The 18,794-nt window shown below is 40.4% G+C and overlaps 1 pseudogene across 1 annotated transcript; it reads right to left on the bottom strand.

The window, feature by feature from the left end:
- Nucleotides 1–9,105: 9,105 nt before the first annotated feature.
- LOC309855972 (transcription factor BTF3 pseudogene) lies at nucleotides 9,106–9,595 on the bottom strand (annotated as a pseudogene). Its single transcript has one exon. The product of its transcript is annotated as a transcription factor BTF3 pseudogene (transcript).
- Nucleotides 9,596–18,794: the final 9,199 nt, after the last annotated feature.

The raw sequence follows: 18,794 nt of genomic DNA on the forward strand, positions 1-18,794 counted from the left end.
CTGAGGAAATAGGAAGCGGTATGAGGAAGTGACCAACTCTATTTTCCCTCATGCATATTCTTACTTTTCTCTAGAACTAATGAGCCCTGACAGTGGCAATAGTGAATAATAACATCTGAAGTTCTACTCAAATTGTGCCATACTGCTGATTGTTTTTCTTTTGCATTTGTACCTTTTATTTAAATTTACTTTCTTATATATGCCGCATGTATTAGAAAGTGTGCTTTAGGGAACCTGTTTTAATTTTTTACTATTTTACCTTTAGCAACAATTACTACTTGATAATTTAATTTAAAGGATTGGAAGGGAAGAAGCTATAGGCAGGGAGGGTTACTTTGGAGGCCACTAGCTTGTGAATCAGCTAAGTCCTTGGTGAGTGATAATTGAGAAAGTCTTAAATTATAAACAAGCCACATAATATTGTTTTTAAAAATTCTGACCCAGTATTAGTCTTTAGTGGCTTCCTTCCTGCCTTCCGTCTTTCCTTTTTATTTCTTTCTTTAAGATTTTAAGAGAGAGAGAGAGAGGAGTGAGTGGCAATGGAGGGCAGGGAGGCAGAGGGAGAGGGAGAAGCAGACTCCTTGCTGAGCAGGGACTCCAATGTGGGGTTAGATCCCAGGACCCTGGGAAAATGACCTGAGCCAAAGGCAAATGCTTAACACACTGAACCACCCAGGCGCACCCCCTCTTTTCTTTTTTTTTTTTTTTTAAGATTTTATTTATTTGACAGAGAGACACAGCAAGAGAGGGAACACATGCAGGGGAAGTGGGAGAGGGAGAAGCAGGCCTCCCGCCCGGCAGAGAGCCTGATGTGGGGCTTGATCCCAGGACCCCGGGACCATGACCTGAACCAGAGGCAGAGGCTTAACAACTGAGCCACCCAGGTGCCCCATTTGTCTGCTTTCTTTTAAAAGATTTACTTATTTATTTTAGAGGAGAGGGGCAGAAGGAGGGAGAAGAATCTGAAGCATGCACAGAACTGACACAGGGTTCAATCCCATGACCCCGAGATCATGACCTGAGCTGAAACCAAGAGTCAAACGCTTAAATAACTGAGCCGCCCAGGCACCCCTTATGGGCTTTTAAAAAACATCAGTATTTTTTAAAACATCAGTGACATTTTCTAAAATATCAGCTATTATTTCCTAACTTCCAGAATTTTAGAACAAAAATTATATCTGATGAAAATATCTGGCCCATGTCCTTCAGTCTTCTCTGTCTGATAGGAAGTGTTGACTACAAATACAACAACAAAAAGAGAAAAGAGAAAGACAACTAAAAGAGAAAGCAAAATGAGCAATACAGAAAAAGTAGGTACCTGAAGACAATTTATTGGCATAAACCACCTTAAGAAATTGTTCACATTACTTGCAATAAAGATACTATATCAAAGTTGAACCTTGAGTATCAGGAGAGAAGCTCCACAGACTGGAAGGTGTTAGAAGATATTCTACGAATCGTGCATCATGGGAAAGTTGAACAAGATATTAGTGAGCGGGGGTGCCTGGGTGGCTCAGTGGGTTAAGCCGCTGCCTTCGGCTCAGGTCATGATCCCAGGATCCTGGGATCGAGTCCGGCGTTGGGCTCTCTGCTCAGCAGGGAGCCTGCTTCCTCCTCTCTCTCTGCCTGCCTCTCTGTCTACTTGTGATCTCTGTCTGTCAAATAAACAAATAAAATCTTAAAAAAAAAAAAAAAAGATATTAGAGAGGGGTGGATGGAATCAGTTTCTAGGGTTTTGCTGGTTTTCTGGGAGTCTAACATGACCTCCCCAGGGGAGCTACTTTGTCATAAATCTCTCCATCGGACTGGGCACGGAAAAATGACACCTGGAGCATGAATGGAGGTTTCCTTTGACTAAACAGATCTAGGGCTTGTTAATACACTTTAATCCGGGCTTTCGTAATGTGCATGCAGCATTACCTCCAGAGGCAGAACTTTAATCCCATGCAGAAACTAGTGGAAATCCATTTCTCTTTGAACGGTACATTTACCAAGCTTAGATCAACTTGAAGCTAAACATTCTTCCTCCTCTAAAGTAAGAACTTCTAAATATACTGTATGTTGTCGTATTGTGTTATTTAATTCTTTATTAGTTTCTTATAATTTGTTATATTGGTTCAAAATTCCTTTATTGGTTTCCTATAATGTTAAGCAATGCAGTTCACGTTAACTCGATACCAAATCACTTCTGGATTCTGTTTGCTTATTTATTTGTTTTTGGTTTTTATCAAATCCTTCAGTTTCAAATACTAAAGACTTTGAAGCAACTTGTTAAACCATAGACCATGGGCTTATACTGCTTTGTGCATCCCTCTCCTACTACTGACTAGAAAAACATTCTTAGGCCACCTTGTTAAATAAGCTCCTTCAGTTTTCTTATTTGGTAAATTAGGAGAGAGAAGTGATATTTGGACTCCTTGTTGATATGGTTGTGAGAATTTCATAGCTCCTAATAAGCATAGTGTCAAACCTGTAGAAAATATTCAAGACATTAAAGGTTAGCTACTATAGTTATTCAGTATATAAAACTTATTTCTCTTCTCCCAGTGATTGATCCTTATCATAAAACATGAATGGAGATTCAGAGGTGAAGTCAGCATGATGGTAGAATAGGAAACCTCCGACCTTATTCCCCAAAGAGACACTGACTTAACAACAATATATGGTCCAGAGAGCCTTTGTGAGAGTTCCAGAAACCAGGTAAGATGACTCAGCACTCCAGGAAAAGACAAAGCCAGGAGCAGCCTTATGTAAATGGGTAAAAAAAAAAAAAAATACTGCATTTCACCCATCATGTTCCTTTCCCAAAGCCAACACAGCTTGTTGTGACTGGAAGAAAACATGCAACTCAGTACTTCTTTCTTGGAAGCGAAAGAGAAGAAAGGAGGATACATCCAATGTTCCAGCAGGGACTGGATCCTGTCACATCTGACTCAGAGTGCCCGTGTGGAAGAAGCTGACTTTCCAAGACCGGGGACCACTGAGAGCAAAGACGACCTCGGTGGCCTGTTGCAGCACTGGAAAACCTACAGAACCATAACAGACACCAGAAGGAACAAAAAATTCTAAGCTCCTGAAAAAGTAATTGGAAAATCTGTATGGTTGGGAAACGACATGAGCAAACACAGAGAAAACACATCCTCAGAAAATGTCTGAGAGCCCCTCGAATCCCTAGCCAGTCTTGTGTACAAAGCCAGTCCATAAAGGCTGGAAGAGGTAGATGTTTTTTCAAATACTCAAATGTCAGCACACACACACAAAAATAACGAGGCATATAAAGACTCAGAAATATAGCTCAAGGAAACAAAATAAATCTCCAGAAATTGACCCTGAAGAAACAGACTTCTATGAATTAACTGGCAAAGAATTGAAATAATGATCTTACAGAAGCTCAATGAGTTTCAATCAAAAAAAAAAAAAAAAGAATAAAAGAAAAAACCAGACAATGGCATGTGATGGTGAGAATGTAGAGAAATCAGAACCCTTATACACTGTTGGTGGAAACGTAAAATGGGGCAGCTGCTATGGAAAACAATATGGAAGGCCCACTAATAATTAAAAACAGAATGATCATATGATCTAGGAATCCCACTTGTAGGTATATATTTAAAAGAACTGAAAACAGGATCTCCAAGAGATATTTGCATACCCATGTTCATTGTAGCATTATTCTCAACCACCATGAGGTGGAAGCAAGCTAAATATCCATCACAAGCGAATGGATAAAGAAAATGTGGTATATACAAACAATGAAATATTTACCCTTAAAAGGGGTAGAAATCCTGTTATGTGCTACAATATGGACGAAACTTGAAGACATTAAGTGAAAGAAGCTAGTCACAAAAGGGTAGTTAGTGCATGATTCTACTTATAGGTGGTATCAAAATTAGTTAATCTCTGAGAAATATAAAGTGGAACGGTAGCTGCCAGGAGCTACAGGGACAGAGAGAAGGGGCGTTGCCTTTCAAAGACTATAGATTTTTAGTTTGTAAAATGAAAAATTTCTAGAGATCTCTTGTCCAGCAATGTACTTACAGTTAACACTACTATACTGTATACTTAAAACTGGTTAAAATTTTAATTTTTTTTAAAGATTTTATTTATTTATTTGACAGACAGAGATCACAAGCAGGCAGAGAGGCAGGCAGAGAGAGAGAGGGGGGAAGCAGGCTCCCTGTTGGCAGAGAGCCTGATGCGGGGCTCCATCCCAGGACCCTGAGATCATGACCTGAGCTGAAGGCAGAGGCTTTAACCCACTGAGCCACCCAGGTGCCCCTAAAATTTTAATTTTTTTAAAGATTTATTTATGTAGAGAAAGAGTGCATGTGCGAGTAGGGGGAAAGCAGAGGGAGGAGAGAGAAAATCTTAAGGAGACACTGTGCTGGGCATGGAGCCCAATATGGGGCTTGATCTCACAAACCTGAGTTCATGACTTGAGCAGAAATCAAGAGTCAGATGCTTAGCTGACTGAGCCACCCAGGTGCCCCTAGATTTTTAATTTTTTATGTGCTTTTTAACACAACAAAAAAGGATTTCACTTCATTTCAGTCTGGCTCCGATGGATGGCTCTTGTCCTCACAGCTTCACCATCGAAGAGGGACTGAGCAGAGCTGAAGGCCCAGAGAAGCATTCTGACTGCCTGGCACTGGGTCTATACCCGCCTTTGGGTCTCAGAAGGTGCACAGCTGGGACCGGCAGCCTCCACTAGAATCCCTTTGTTCCCGTGGAAGTGCAAATGACTGAAGTGTGGGCATATGCTTGAGTAAGTATTTTGTTCGATCAACATAAATTTGGAAAAAAGTCTCTCTTCCTAGGGCTTACTAGTTACGTGAAACAAAAAAGTGGGGATGGATTCTAATATTATTCCATGTGGCATTTCTGACAGGCATTTTTCACCCACGTATTATTTCCTTCAAAGAGAAAGTTTAAAACGGCCTCGTTTGGAGTAAATACTTAGTTTTCTATCTGGAAATGATCATGTTTTCCTTGAAACACTATACATCTATGAGTCCTGGGTTTAAAATTACTGCCTGTATCCTGTCATTTTCTCCTCCTCCTAATCCTCCTTCCAATACACGGTTGAATTTTGCTTGTGATATTTTATGTCTCGGCATCTATTCAAGTAAATTTTGTTAACTTATTTCTCCACAGGAAGGAGAAAACCACATCCCCTCCTGGAACATGGGAGGATTTTATCTCATTTTATAGAAGGTTTTATACAGCATTCATTTTAATCTTCCTTCATATGATGGATTGCAGATATCTCTCTTCTTATATAATGTCACTTTGGTGCTAAAGCAAAATGTGAACATTTACAGGTACCATTTCAAAAGAATTACATCCTGGGGGCACCTGGCTGGCTCAGTCAGTAGAGCACATGACTCTTGATCTTGGGGTTGTAAGTTCGAGCCCCACATTAGATGTACAGATGAGTTAAAAACAAAAACCTAAAACAAAAAAACCCTAAAAACCTAAATCAGAAATATTTTCCATTGACTCAAAAACAATTAAAATACCACTGAAGAACATAGCAGAAGGTGAGAGAAATCTTGATGGTGGGGAAAAATATCCCAGACTTAGCATTTTGGTTTATTTGACCAGGAGGGGGACGATCTGAAATGGTGAGCTGCACAGACACGGGAGTGCGGTTGCAAGCCAGTGGTTTGCATGACAATACTGTGCACGCACACACCTCAGGACAGGTGTTTGACCCAGGACATCAAGAGCTAATGTTACTCGAGATACTGATTTCTACATCCTGGAAACATCATCAAGGAGCTTGCGTGGATAAAACAATGCCACACAGGCCGAATCTGCAAATGCCTTTTTCATTTTCAACTCTGCCCTCTCAAAGTAGAATCTCCTGCAGCCCAGGGGACCCCCTTCTCCCTGGTCATCCTAAGTGGCTTTGCCAGTGAGGCTGTTAGCTTACCCTTGATTTGCTACAGGTGGTGGTGAAAAGAGGAGTCATTTGTGAGTGCCATGAGGACACATCGCTCATGACTTCAGTGCGAGGTTTACCCATCACCACACACCAGGTACAGCAGCCCTGGTATCAGATGTCTGGGTGGCCCTACGGACAAACAGCGCATTTCCTTCTCAGACTTGTAGATGTGGCCCTATCCGCAGCTGCCAACCACCAGGCTCTTGACGCCCGGTTAGGGTAGGAATGGCTTGCTCATAAGAAGCAACTGATAAATGATAAGTCATAAGAACATCTCTGCAAAAACCTAGCCATAAATATGACTAGCAGATAGGGCTCCCCACTGCTTTTCTCCCAAAGAAATTTAACATTCTATTTCAGGGGAATAAAATGGGATCTGGGCCCATCAATTCTAGCAATTTATGCTTTTGTGTCATCAAGCCTCCCCCCACTCCTTTTTTTTCCCTGAAAAGTGTGTAGAAATTTAGTGGACTATCTCAAGCACATTTATTAGTTTCCTCCTGGCTTTTTTCTTCTTGTTCTTTCTATGCCTTCATTCCGGGAGCACTGTGAAAGTTTTCCTCACCCTTCTTCACCCAGAGCCCCTCGTGCAGCATCACGGGGTCCCGCCCTCATTTAGTACAACTTAGACCAGTTACCGAGCACCGCTGACTTGCACGATGCCCAACAGAGGGAAGAGGACACGCGGAGGAAAACCAGAGCCTGCAGCGCTGTTGGATGGGATGAAAACCCAGCGTCTCCGAGTCAGCCAGAGGACGGGGAGGTGTCTGTGAGGAAGGCTGAGCCCCGAGCTAGCGGATTCTTGAGTGACAGGTAAGGATTAGCCAGAAAGATAGGCCTCCAGGCAGAGGAGGAAACGAAATCCTAACAGGTGGAATAGCATGGCCAAATACTCGGAGGTTTGAGGGCTTTCAGCCCTGAAAGAACTGAATACAGACAGTGGATGGGAAGTAAGTGATGTATGTGCGCGTGCACGCGCATGTGCATGTTCACACACGCGTAGCATGCGGTGGGGGGAGACACCCTGGAAGAGGAGTCTGCGACCTTAGAGGTCCCCTGCCTCAATACGGTGTTCAAATGTTTCCAGGGCCCAGGAGATCATTCCACAGAAAACAAGGCACATGAAAACACTTCTCTCCTGAACACGAGCATCAAACAGGAGAAAAACAAACAGAACCAAGCATGTGACTGCCTTTATATAGGCATAAATCTAGAGACAGATGGAACAAGTTGACGACTGAGATAGAGGGGCAATTTTTAAGCCCCTCTTGTCCTAAATCTTTACACGGCAGCTTCTTTTTTTATTATTACTGCTATCAAAATTCCTTTGAAGTGCTGCACATTTATACTGCTGTCTATGTTAACCCCAATACTCCATGAAAAATCCAAATATAGACAGACTCCAACTTAAAAATACATTAAGTCCCCAAACTCCTTTCTAAGTTAGCTGTTTTATTCAGTGTGTTCACTCATAGAAACAGTTTTACAAAAAGCAGCAAGCAACACTACCCTCATTCATTCACTGCACCCAGAAAGGCTCCCTCTTTCTATTGCAAAGTTCCACGGGTTTTGACAAATTAATAATGTGATGTGCCCACCATTACAGAATCATACAAAAGAGTTTCCTTGGGCGCCTGGGTGGCTCAGTGGGTTAAGCCGCTGCCTTCGGCTCAGGTCATGATCTCAGGATCCTGGGATCGAATGCCGCATCGGGCTCTCTGCTCAGCAGGGAGCCTGCTTCCTCATCTCTCTCTGCCTACTTGTGATCTCTCTCTGTCGAATAAATAAATAAAATCTTAAAAAAAAAAAAAAAGAGTTTCCTTGCCCCCTCAAATGCCCTTTGCTTCACATATTTAATCCTCACCACGCCCTGAACTACTGGTAATCCTGATTTACCTTTTCTATAGTTTTACTTTTTCCAGAGTGCCATATAGATACAAACCATCCACATGTAGTCTTTCAACGGGTTTCGTTCTCCTAGCAATGTGCATTTAAGAGTCTTTAATGTCTCTGTATGACTTGACAATTCTTCTTATTTTTTAAAATTATTAAGAGCAGTTTTAGTTTACAGAAAAATGGAGCACAAAAGACAGAAGTTCCCATATATCTCTTCAACCTCCCTCCCCCCACAACAGTTTCCCCATTAAAGTCTTGCATTAGTATAGTACATTTTGTACAATTGATGAGTTGGTATTGATACCCTTGATGTTGAGCCCCTTGATGGCTCATTTTGGCATTGATACTTTTTTTTCCCCCTTAGGCAAAGAACTTTATTAACCTTATTTCAAACTGTGTACCCAGGCTTCTTCAGCTTAATTAACTGCAGAGAATGAATTGTGTATAAGCAAAAACTGAAAAGAGCTGCACGCCTTGGGCTTAAAAATATTAGAGATCTAGATTTTGTCAGACTCATGAACAAAATTTTAAAAAGCAGGCATAATACTCTGGAAAACAGCATAGAGCTACCTTATGACCCAGCAATCACACTACTGGGTATTTACCCTAAAGATACAAATGTAGTGATCTGAAGGGGCATGTGCACCTGAATGTTTATAGCAGCAATGTCCACAATAGCCAAACTATGGAAAGAACCTAGATGTCCATCAACAGATAAATGGATAAAGAAGATGTGAGATATATATATATATATATATATATATATATATATATATACACAATGGTATATTATGCAGCCATCAAAAGAAATGGAATCTTGCCATTTGCAATGAAATGGATGGAACTAGAGGGTATTATGCTGAGCGAAGTAAGTCAATCAGAGAAAGACAATTATCATATGACCCCCTGATATGAGGAATTTGAGAGGCAGCATGAGGGCCTTGGGAGGGGGTAGGGAAGGAAAAAATGAAACAAGATGGGATCCAGAGGGAGACAAACCATAAGAGACTCTTAATCTCACAAAACAAACTGAGGGTTGCCGGGGGAGGGGGGTATGGAGAGTGTGGTGGGGTTATGGACATTGGGAAGGGCATGTGATATGGTGAGTGCTGTGAAGTGTGTAAACCTAACGATTCACAGACCTGTACTTGTGGGGCAAATAATACATTATATCTTAATAAAAATAATATAAAAAGGATCCATGTATAAACTAGCAGCTCCCAGAAACTTTTTCAAGTTTTATCTTCTTCAGAACTTGACTCAATTCAGTTTGCTTCATTCTTGGAAGCTTCATCACGATTCTCCACAAGATCTGGAACGTCATCACCTTCCTCCTCTCCGGCAGCAAGTGGGGCTTTTCCGTCCACAGACTGTGTGGGCAGAACTTCAGCCAGTCTTCTTCAGCTAGTCAAACTGTCTGCACCAATTTGGTTTAAGACAGTGGATAGCATTTCTGTCAGCTGCTTTGTCTCAGCATGGCCCAAAATGGTGAAAGTGTTTGTCACTGGCGATGCCTGAACTTTGGGGTTGTGAGAGTGGATCGCTGTTCCTTGGTCTGTGAACATACTCACTTCTTCAATACCAGACATACTGTTTACCCCTAACTTCTTTAAGGAGAACTGAAGTTTTTTTTTTTAATCATCCACTGTAGCTTTTCTATGAACCACCTTCTTCAGGCGAGCAGTTTTTTTCCCACCAATGCACACTTGTGCTTGCAGTTTGGAGTTTATCTTGGTTCATGGTAGTTACTTTCATCTTGTTGGAGTGGAAATGGGATACCGCAGGGGGAATGGGGTTGGCGCTCAGGGGGTCTCGGGTGGACCAGCTGAGATGAGGTGTTGGTACTGATACATTTTTTAAAAACTAAAGTCCGTAATTTATATCAGGATCTTTTGTTATGTTTTATACTCTACGGGTTTTGAAAAATGCATAATGACATGGATCCAGCATTACAGTACCATACAGAACAATAATTCCACTGCTTTTAAAAATTGCCTATGCTGGGCTCCTGGGTGGCTCAGTTGGTTGAGCAACTGCCTTCGGCTCAGGTCATGATCCTGGAGTCCTGGGATCGAGCCCTGCATCGGGGTTCCCTGCTCAACGGGAGGGAGCCATAGGGGTTTGCTTCTCCTTCTGACCTTCTCCCTTTCATGCTTGCTGGTTCTCATTCTCTCTCTCTCTCAAATAAATATATAAAATATTTTTTAAAAATTGCCTATGCTCTACCTATTAGCCCTCTCTCTCTCCCTATGAATGAACCCCCCCCCAACAACCAGTGATCTTTCTACTGTCTCCACAGTTTCGCTATTTTCAGAATGTCATTAGTTGGAATCATTCAGTATGTAGCCTTTTCAGATTAGTTACTTTCACTTAGCAATATGCATTTAAGTTTCCTCCATTCTTTTTGTGGCCTGATTGTTCATTTTTTTCCCAAAAGATTTTATTTCAGAGACAGAATGTGTACCTGCATGCACACATGCAAGCCTGAGTGGGGAGAGGGAAGAGGAAAGCAGACTCTCCACTGAGCAGAGAGCATGATGAGGGGCTCGATCCCAGGACCCTGAGATCATGACCTGAGCTGAAGGTAGACGCTTAACCAACTGAGCCACCCAGGTGCCCCTTGATGGCTCATTTCTTTTTAGCAATGAATAATATGCCATTGTGAGGATGTACCACAGTTTACACCTGTTGAAGCACATTTTGGTTGCTTCCAAGATGTGGCAATTATTAATAAAGTTGCCATATATATCCATATGCTGGTTTTTATGTGCACCTAAGATTTCAGCTCAATTGGGAAAACACCAAGAAGAATTTTTGCTAGATCTTATGCTTAAACTACACTTATTCTTGTAAAAACCATCCAAACTGACTGTACCTCTTTGTACTCCCATCAGCAATGAATGAAAATTCCTGTTGCTCCATCTCTTTACCAGTACTTGGTGTTGTGATTATTTTGGATGTTAGTCATTGTAAAAGGTATGTGGTGTTTTAATTAGCAATTTCCTAAGGACATGATGCTGAGCATGTTTTTAGAATGTATTTTATTCAAGTAGAGTCATCACACAATTTAGAGCATATTTTTATAGGATTTATGCAACTTGTATATCTTCTTTTGATGAGGTGTCTATTCAGATTTTTTGCCTATTTTGTTAATCAGGTTTTGTTTTCTTACTGAGATTTTAAAATTCCTTGTATATTTTAGATGTTTTATCTTACAAATGTTTTGCAAACATCCCAAGTGTGTGGCTTTTCATCTGCTAATATTATCTTTCACAGAGCAGTTTTACATTTTAAATAAGTGCAACTGTTTTTTCCTGAGTCATGCTTTTGGTATTGTATCTAGAAAGTCCTGGTCATCCCAAGGTCACCTGGATTTTCTATATTATTTTGCATTTTAAATGTAGGTCATGATCCATTTTGAATTAATTTTTGAAATTACAACATTTGTATCTAGATTCCATTTTTTGCATGTGGATGTCCAGATGTTCCAGAACCATTTGTTGGAGAGATTATCTTTTACCTCTTTGTCAAAGTCCAGTTGACTATATTTGTGGTTATCAATTTTTGGGCTTTCTAATCTCTTCCATTCCATTGCTCTATAGAGCTGTTCTTTTCTAGTACCATAGACTATCTTGATCATTATAACTTTATGTCAGATTTTGAAATGAAGCAGTGTGAATTTTCCAACTGTGCCCTTCTTCAGAATTATATTGGCTAATCTAGGTGTTTCACCTTTCCACATAAACTTCAGAATCAGTTTGCCAATACCTACAAAATTGCTTGTTGGGATTTTGGGTGAGATTGAATGGATTGAGTTAAGAATAATGGATATTGTAACAATACTGACTCTTCTAAATCATGATCATGGGGGCACCTGGGTGGCTCAGTGGGTTAAAGCCTCTGCCTTCGGCTCAGGTCATGATCTCAGGTCCTGGGATCAAGCCCCACATTGGGCTCTCTGCTCGGCAGGGAGCCTGCTTCCTCCTCTCCCTCTGCCTGCCTCTCTGCCTACTTGTGATCTGTCTCTGCCAAAGAAATAAATAAAATCTTTAAAAAAAAATCGTGAACATGGATCAGCTCTCATTTGGATCTTGATTTTATTTTTCACCAATGCTAAATAGTTTTCTGCATAGAATTCCTGTACATATTTTGTTAGTCTTCTACATACATACTTATTTATTTGGTGCCATTATAAACAATATATTTTTTTTAAAGTTCAGATTTTAATTTTTCATTGCTTATTGATTTTTGTATACTGGCCTGGTATCCTGAAACCTTGTTTTATTTGCTCAGGAGTTCCAGAATTTTTTTTTTTTTCCTAAGAGTTTCCCAGAAGACTGAGGATTTTCTAGATAAACATCTCTGAGGGGTGCCTGGGTGTCTCAGTCAGTTGGGCATGGGCCTTTGGCTTGGGTAGTGCTTTCAGGGTCCTGGGATTGAGTCTCGTATCAGGCTCCCTGCTCAACAGGGAATCTGCTTTTCCCTCTGCCCCTGCCCCTTCTTGTGCTCTCTCTCTCTCTCTCAAATAAATTCTTTTTTAAAAATATGTAAATAAAAACAGCATTATTTTTTTCCTTTATAATCTGAATAGCTTTTTATTTTTTTTACCTATCTTATTGCACTAGCTTGAACTTCCAGAATGATGTTAAGAAGGAGTGTAAGAGAGGATACCTTTTCTTTGTTCCTTACTATGGGGGGAAGCACCACATTTCTCACCTATTAACTATAAATTTTGGAAATACTCTTCTAAGAATTTTTAAATTTTTTAAAAATCTTTTCTCCCCAAAGATTTATTTATTTATTTGACAGAAAAAGATCACAGGAAGGCATAGAGACAGGCAGAGACAGAGCAGGAAGCAGGCTCCCTGCGGAGGGGAGCCCGATGCGGGGCTCGATCCCAGGACCCCTGGGACCATAAGCTGAGCTGAAGGCAGAGGCTTTAACCCACTGAGCCACCCAGGCGCCTCAACAATTTTTAATTTTAAGTGATCTCTATACCCAACATGGGGCTTGAACTCACAACCTGGAGACCAGGAGTCACATGCTCTACCGACTGAGCTAGCCAGGTACCCCTAGATATTCTTTATAAAAGTGAGAAAAGTTATCTATTCTTAATTTGCTAAGATTTTTTATTGTGAATGCATGTCATATTTTGTTATATGCTTTTTCTGCAGAAATTGATATGACTGTACAAGTTTTATTCCTTAACCTATCGGTATGGTGATTAACACTGATGATTTTCAAATGTGAACCAGCCCTTCGTGCCTGTAATAAATTGCCAATGGTTGTTGTTTTATTTTGTTTTTGTTTTCTTTCTCATGTTTATCCTGACTCATGTTTTCTGAGCTTCCTGGATTTGTGGTTTGGTGTCTGTCAATAACTTTGGCAAGTTCTAAGCATGAATACTTGAAATATTTTTTGTTCTGTACTTCTTCCTGCTTTTGACACTCCAGTTACACATAATTTACACATTTTGATATTGTATGTCTGTTCTTAGATGCTGAGTTTATTTTTCTCTTTGAATTTAAGTTTGAGAGGTATCAACTATCTACAGATAAGCCACTAAAGATTTTCTTCTTTTCTTTTTGTTCTTGTTTTTTAAGATGTATTTATTTGAGAGAGAGAGCGAGTGCAGGTGGGAGGGGGAGAGGGAGAGAGAATCTCAAGTAGACTCCATGCTGAGCAGGGAACTGGATGTGGAGCTTGACTCCAGGACCCTGAGATTACAACCTGAGCAGAAACCAAGAGTCAAATGCATAACCAACTGCACCATCTAGGCACCCTCCCTTTTTTACTTTTTAAAATTTTATTTATTTAAACTAATCTGTACAAGCAACATGGGGCTCAAACTTACAACCCTGAGATCAAGAGTTTCATACTCTTCCAACTGAGCTAGCCAGGTGTCCCTGCAGGTTTTCTTCATTTCTGATACTGTTTTTTGTTTGTTTCTAGAATTTTCTTTTGATTTTTTCTTAGCATTTTCATCATTTTGCTTACTCTACCCATCTCCATCCATTCTTTCATATTGTCATTTTCCCCCACTACCACTGTTAACATATTAATCATACTTATTTTAAATTTCCTTTCTAATAATTCCAATATCTGTGCCATATGTAATTTGTATTTGTTTTATTTCTTCAGACTGTTTTCCCTTACCTTTTATCAAGCCTTTCCATTTTGTGTTGATATTTGGACATGTTGTATCAGGTAATGGAAACTAAGGTAAACAGGCATTTAGGGTGTATACGTGTGTGTGCGCGCGCACACATGTGCATTTTGCTTTTTGTCTGCAATTAGTGTGTTTTTATGTTAATCTTGCTAGGGGTGTGCCTGTGCTTAATGTTAGGTGTAGCTGTAGTTGCGAGACATTTCTAACTCTTATAGCTTCTTTTTTTCCTCTTCTTGAATTTGGTTTCCTTGAGTATACCTTCTCAGGGGGAGTCTGTCTTGTGGCTCTTTCAACTGTTATCCACTCTTATCATACTGGAGCTCTGTTGGGGAAGCAGTAACATATGGGAATGGGAGCCCTATTCTACAGTTTTTTTGCTTAAATCTAAGTCTTTGAGTGGCCCTGTGTATTGTGGCCTTTGCAAGAGTTTCTCCAGTGGTATAGCTTTCCACTCACCCACTCAGCTTCATATTGCCTTCCTTGGTTGCATCATCCTCACCTATTTCCTTGAAGCCCTGAATCTTGTTGACTGTGCTCTCTTGTCCCCATCTCCTCAAATGCCTTCTATGACAAGGAAGAGTGGAGGAAGGTGGGATGAGAGTAATTCCCTCTTCTTAGCTGGGGTAAGTCTTTGGAAAGTCCCCTTCCCTGTAGAATTTTGTTATGAAGAAGGCTTAGAATAGATTTTGCAATGGTTACTCTTCTCTTTTCCTTGCCAGAGACAGGAGGGGATGGTTGTTGAATCTCACCATGACAGTCTGATAAGGCTCTTAGAGACAAAGACCATAAAAGTGTAGAGAGTGTCCTAAGACTGTGGCCCTCCAAGAATTTCTCACCCTCATGCTAATCCACACCCAGCCCCTGCTGTTCCTCAAAGTTGCTATTTACATGTGCCTACCAGTCATGGTTCCATTAACTTCTTCTCCAGGTAAACAAATCTTGGATGTGTCTCTCTGGATATGCTTGTCTATTCAGATTTTGAGGTAGCAGTTTGCTCTGTGATCTTAGTCCTCTGACAGGCCCAAGAAAAATCATTAGTTTTCAGTTTATCCAGTTTATTCTCATAAGAATAAGAGCAACAAAGGGCAAACTTTTCTATGTATAGACTAGGATACTTTTTTCTATGAAAGTCAAATATAAAATATGTCTTATTCTAGTCTGTTCACAAAATTAATATTCAAAGTTAAAATGCTTTTAGGAAGAAAGTTTTATGTCTGAGAACACATAAGGCAAAAGTACACTTGCACTAAACTTAAGCCACTATAATTGTGTCTGTGTGAATTTGGTTCCAGCAAACATTTATATGCTTTAGACTGTGTGTGAAAATGTCACTGTGCTCCACCAGACTCAGGGAACTGACATTCAGGTATAGATAGACCAGCAAATAAAGAATATAGGCTATAAAGAAATATAAGCATGATATTACAGGAAAAGTAAGATGATGCTCAAAATAAAAATGCAATTTCAGGGTCAATTTTCCATGCATTCATTTCCATGCAATTTCAGGGTCAATTTTCCATGCATTCATTTAGTTCTAAGCACTTCAAAATGTTCTCAGTAACGGTGTTTGTTCCCTGCAGACCATGTGACTTTGGAAGATGTCAGGGACATATGTTAGAAGGAGTTCTGCACATAAATTACATTAACATCAGGGTTAATCCCCATTTCCCTCATCAACTCAGTGAAAAACATCTCTAATATTGACATTTCCCGATCTTCTTAAGGTCTAGTTTTTGATAGGAATACACATGTAATTCTCAAGAAAAGTACATGGATTGAGAGATCACAGCCTTAAAATGGGCAAAACAAAACAAAAACTATTATTGCATCCTTGAAAAACAAAACGCAATCTTTTGTCTCAGAAAGCAGAGACAGGCACTCTATAAAGAATAACAGAGTCACCTGATAGGCACCAGGACCTGCATTGCCTAGCAACCTTCTGTGATTTGCATTAAGTCAGCAGGCTCCATGGTACCAAGGCATAAGGAAATCTCTGTACTATTCTTCAAAATATTTATTAATTTTTTGACTTCTGAAGTTGGTACTCACTTATTTCCCTTATTGTCCTCCTTGACTAGGCAGGAATTAATATATGGATCCTTTGTATTTTGACAACACAGACAGACCACTTGCTTACAAAAAAATGCTAAAACTCTGAGCTTTCAGGCCACTTAATAAAACTTGTTTTTCTTATGCTCCCATTATTTTTCCTTTTCTCATACCCTCACCTTGAACACAATATATACCTCACTTATACACCACACAAGGTTTCTGATTTTTCTGGAAAACTTAACAACAGTATTTCTTGGTTTTATAGTCTGTAAAAGGCTGAGGAAGACTAGAGCCTAAAAGAAAATACTTTAGTACTACCATAATTTTTTTATTTTTTATTTAGTTATTTTTACAATGGATATTTCTTTGTTAAGTTAATTTTATTTTAAGATTTTATTTGTGCATTTGTCAAAGAGAGAAAGAGAGTGCACAAACAGGGGAAGTGGCAGGCAAAGAGAGAAGCAGGCTCCCACTGAACAAGGAGGCCAACGCCGGAGTTGATCCCAGGACCCTGGGTTTATGACCTGATCTGAAGGCAGATGCTGAGCCAGCTGAACCACCCAGGCATCCCCTACCATAACTTTTTAAAATCTTTTTTAAAATTTGGGTACCTGGGTGGCTCAGTTGTTAAGCGTCTGCCTTTGGCTCATGTCGTGATCTCAGGGTCCTGGGATGGAGCCTCACATCAGGCTCCCTGCTCAGCAAGAAGCCAAGTGAGTTGGGGGAAATCGGACAGGGAGATGAACCATGAGAGACTGTGGACTCTGAGAAATAAACTGAGGGTTTTAGAGGGGTGGGGGTTGGGAAGGCCTGGTGATGGGTATTAAGGAGGGCGTGTATTGCATGGAGCACTGGGTGTGGTGCATAAACAATGAATCTTAGAACACTGAAAAAATAAATTTAAAAAATAAAAATAAATGTAAAAAAAGGAAGTCTGCTTCTCCTTCCCCCACTTCCCCTGCTTATGTTTCCTCTCTCACTGTGTCTCTCTCTGTCAATTAAATAAAAAAAAATTTTTTAAAAGTACTTTTTAAAATTTACTTATTAGGTAATCTCTACTCCCAATATGGGGCTAGAACTCGGGACTCTTAAGATCCAGAGTCACATAATCTTCTGACTGAGCCAGCCAGGCACCCCAGTACTACCATAATTTGAAATGGAAAACAATACCCCTTTCATGAAGATGGCACTGGAGGTGAAGAAGGAAGCCCTGGCCCCTCCCAAAGCTGAAGCCAAAGCAAAGGCTTTGAAGGCCAAGAAAGTGGTGCTGAAGGGCATCCACAGTCACAGAAAAACAGAAGATCCACACATCACCTACATCCCCATAGCCCAAGATGCTGCCTCTCCAAAGGCAGCCCAAATATCCCTGAAAACGTGGCCCCAGGAAAAATAAGCTTGACCACTATGCATCATCAAGTCCCCCCTTGACTACCAAGTCAGCCATGAAGAAAAGAGAAAACAACAACACACTTGTGTTAATTGTGGATGTCAAGGCCAACAAGCACCAGATCAAACAGGCTGTGAAGTTCTGTGACATTGATGTGGCCAAGGTCAACATCTTTTTTTTTTTTTAATATATTCAAGATCAACATCTTAAACAGGCCTGATGAAGAGAAGGCACACATTCAACTGGCACCTGGCCAGAATGCTTTGGATGTTGTCAACAAAACTGGAATCATCTAAGCTGAGACCAGCCTGCTAAATCTAAATCTAAATTTTTCACCACAAAAAGATATAAAGATAAAAGGGAAAAAATAAAAAGAAAAAATAAAAATAACATCTTATTTTTATTCTTTAGGGGATTACCACTTGTTCTTTTTCACTAAATGAACAACCAAAAAAGACTGAGAGATAATGGGCCCAAGTGGAAGACTTACCAGAGTCCCCTTCAGAATATAAGCAGTGGTATTTCTGACTCAGCTTTCACACCAAGTCCTGCTGCCAAACAAGCAGTGTTCTTTCCTGCCCTCTCTCACTGCTCTTTCATTAAAAAGTGCAAAATTTAAGAGGACAAAAGGTTCTTATAATTCTTGACACACTGTATTCCTCTCGCTATCTTTAATGGCCTTTAAAATGTCTCTGTATCGGGGCGCCTGGGTGGCTCAGTGGGTTAAGCCTCTGCCTTCGGCTCAGGTCATGATCTCAGGATCCTGGGATCGAGCCCCGCATTGGGTTCTCTGCTCAGCGAGGAGCCTGCTTCCTCCTCTCTCTCTCTGCCTGCCTTTCTGCCTACTTGTGATCTCTCTCTCTCTCTCTCTCTCTGTCAAATAAATAAAGAAGAGCAAACTATACAGCCTTTATTAAAAAAAAAAAAAGTCTCTGTATCTCTAGCTTTCCCCTTTCTAAATGCTACAACATGAAACTTGAGTGGTTTCCAAGGGGAGACCTTAGCCTTGCCCTGCACGCACTGGCTGGCTAGCAAGTGTAATTACAGCTGGGACCAAGGCTGACCTTGGCTATAGTCAAAGTTCAAGGCTGTCACACTTGAGCTCCATCTCTCCATTGGTAAGAACACTAGAGACAGTAAAAGATGAGAAAATAAGTCTTTACTTGCCCAGTTGCAGAGAGACATTGTTCTCTTCCTTTTTTAAAGGGAATTTCTTGGTAATTATGAAAATGAAACCCTGTAGTTCTAGGTCTTTATGGCCTTATCAAGTATCTCCTGTGTCAGATGAGCTAACCATATCATCTGTTCTTCCTTGGAGAAGTGAGGGCAGGTCTCCCCAAGTGAGA

Source organism: Mustela nivalis (assembly GCF_964662115.1).
Source record: "Mustela nivalis genome assembly, chromosome: X".
Lineage (NCBI taxonomy): Eukaryota > Metazoa > Chordata > Mammalia > Carnivora > Mustelidae > Mustela > Mustela nivalis.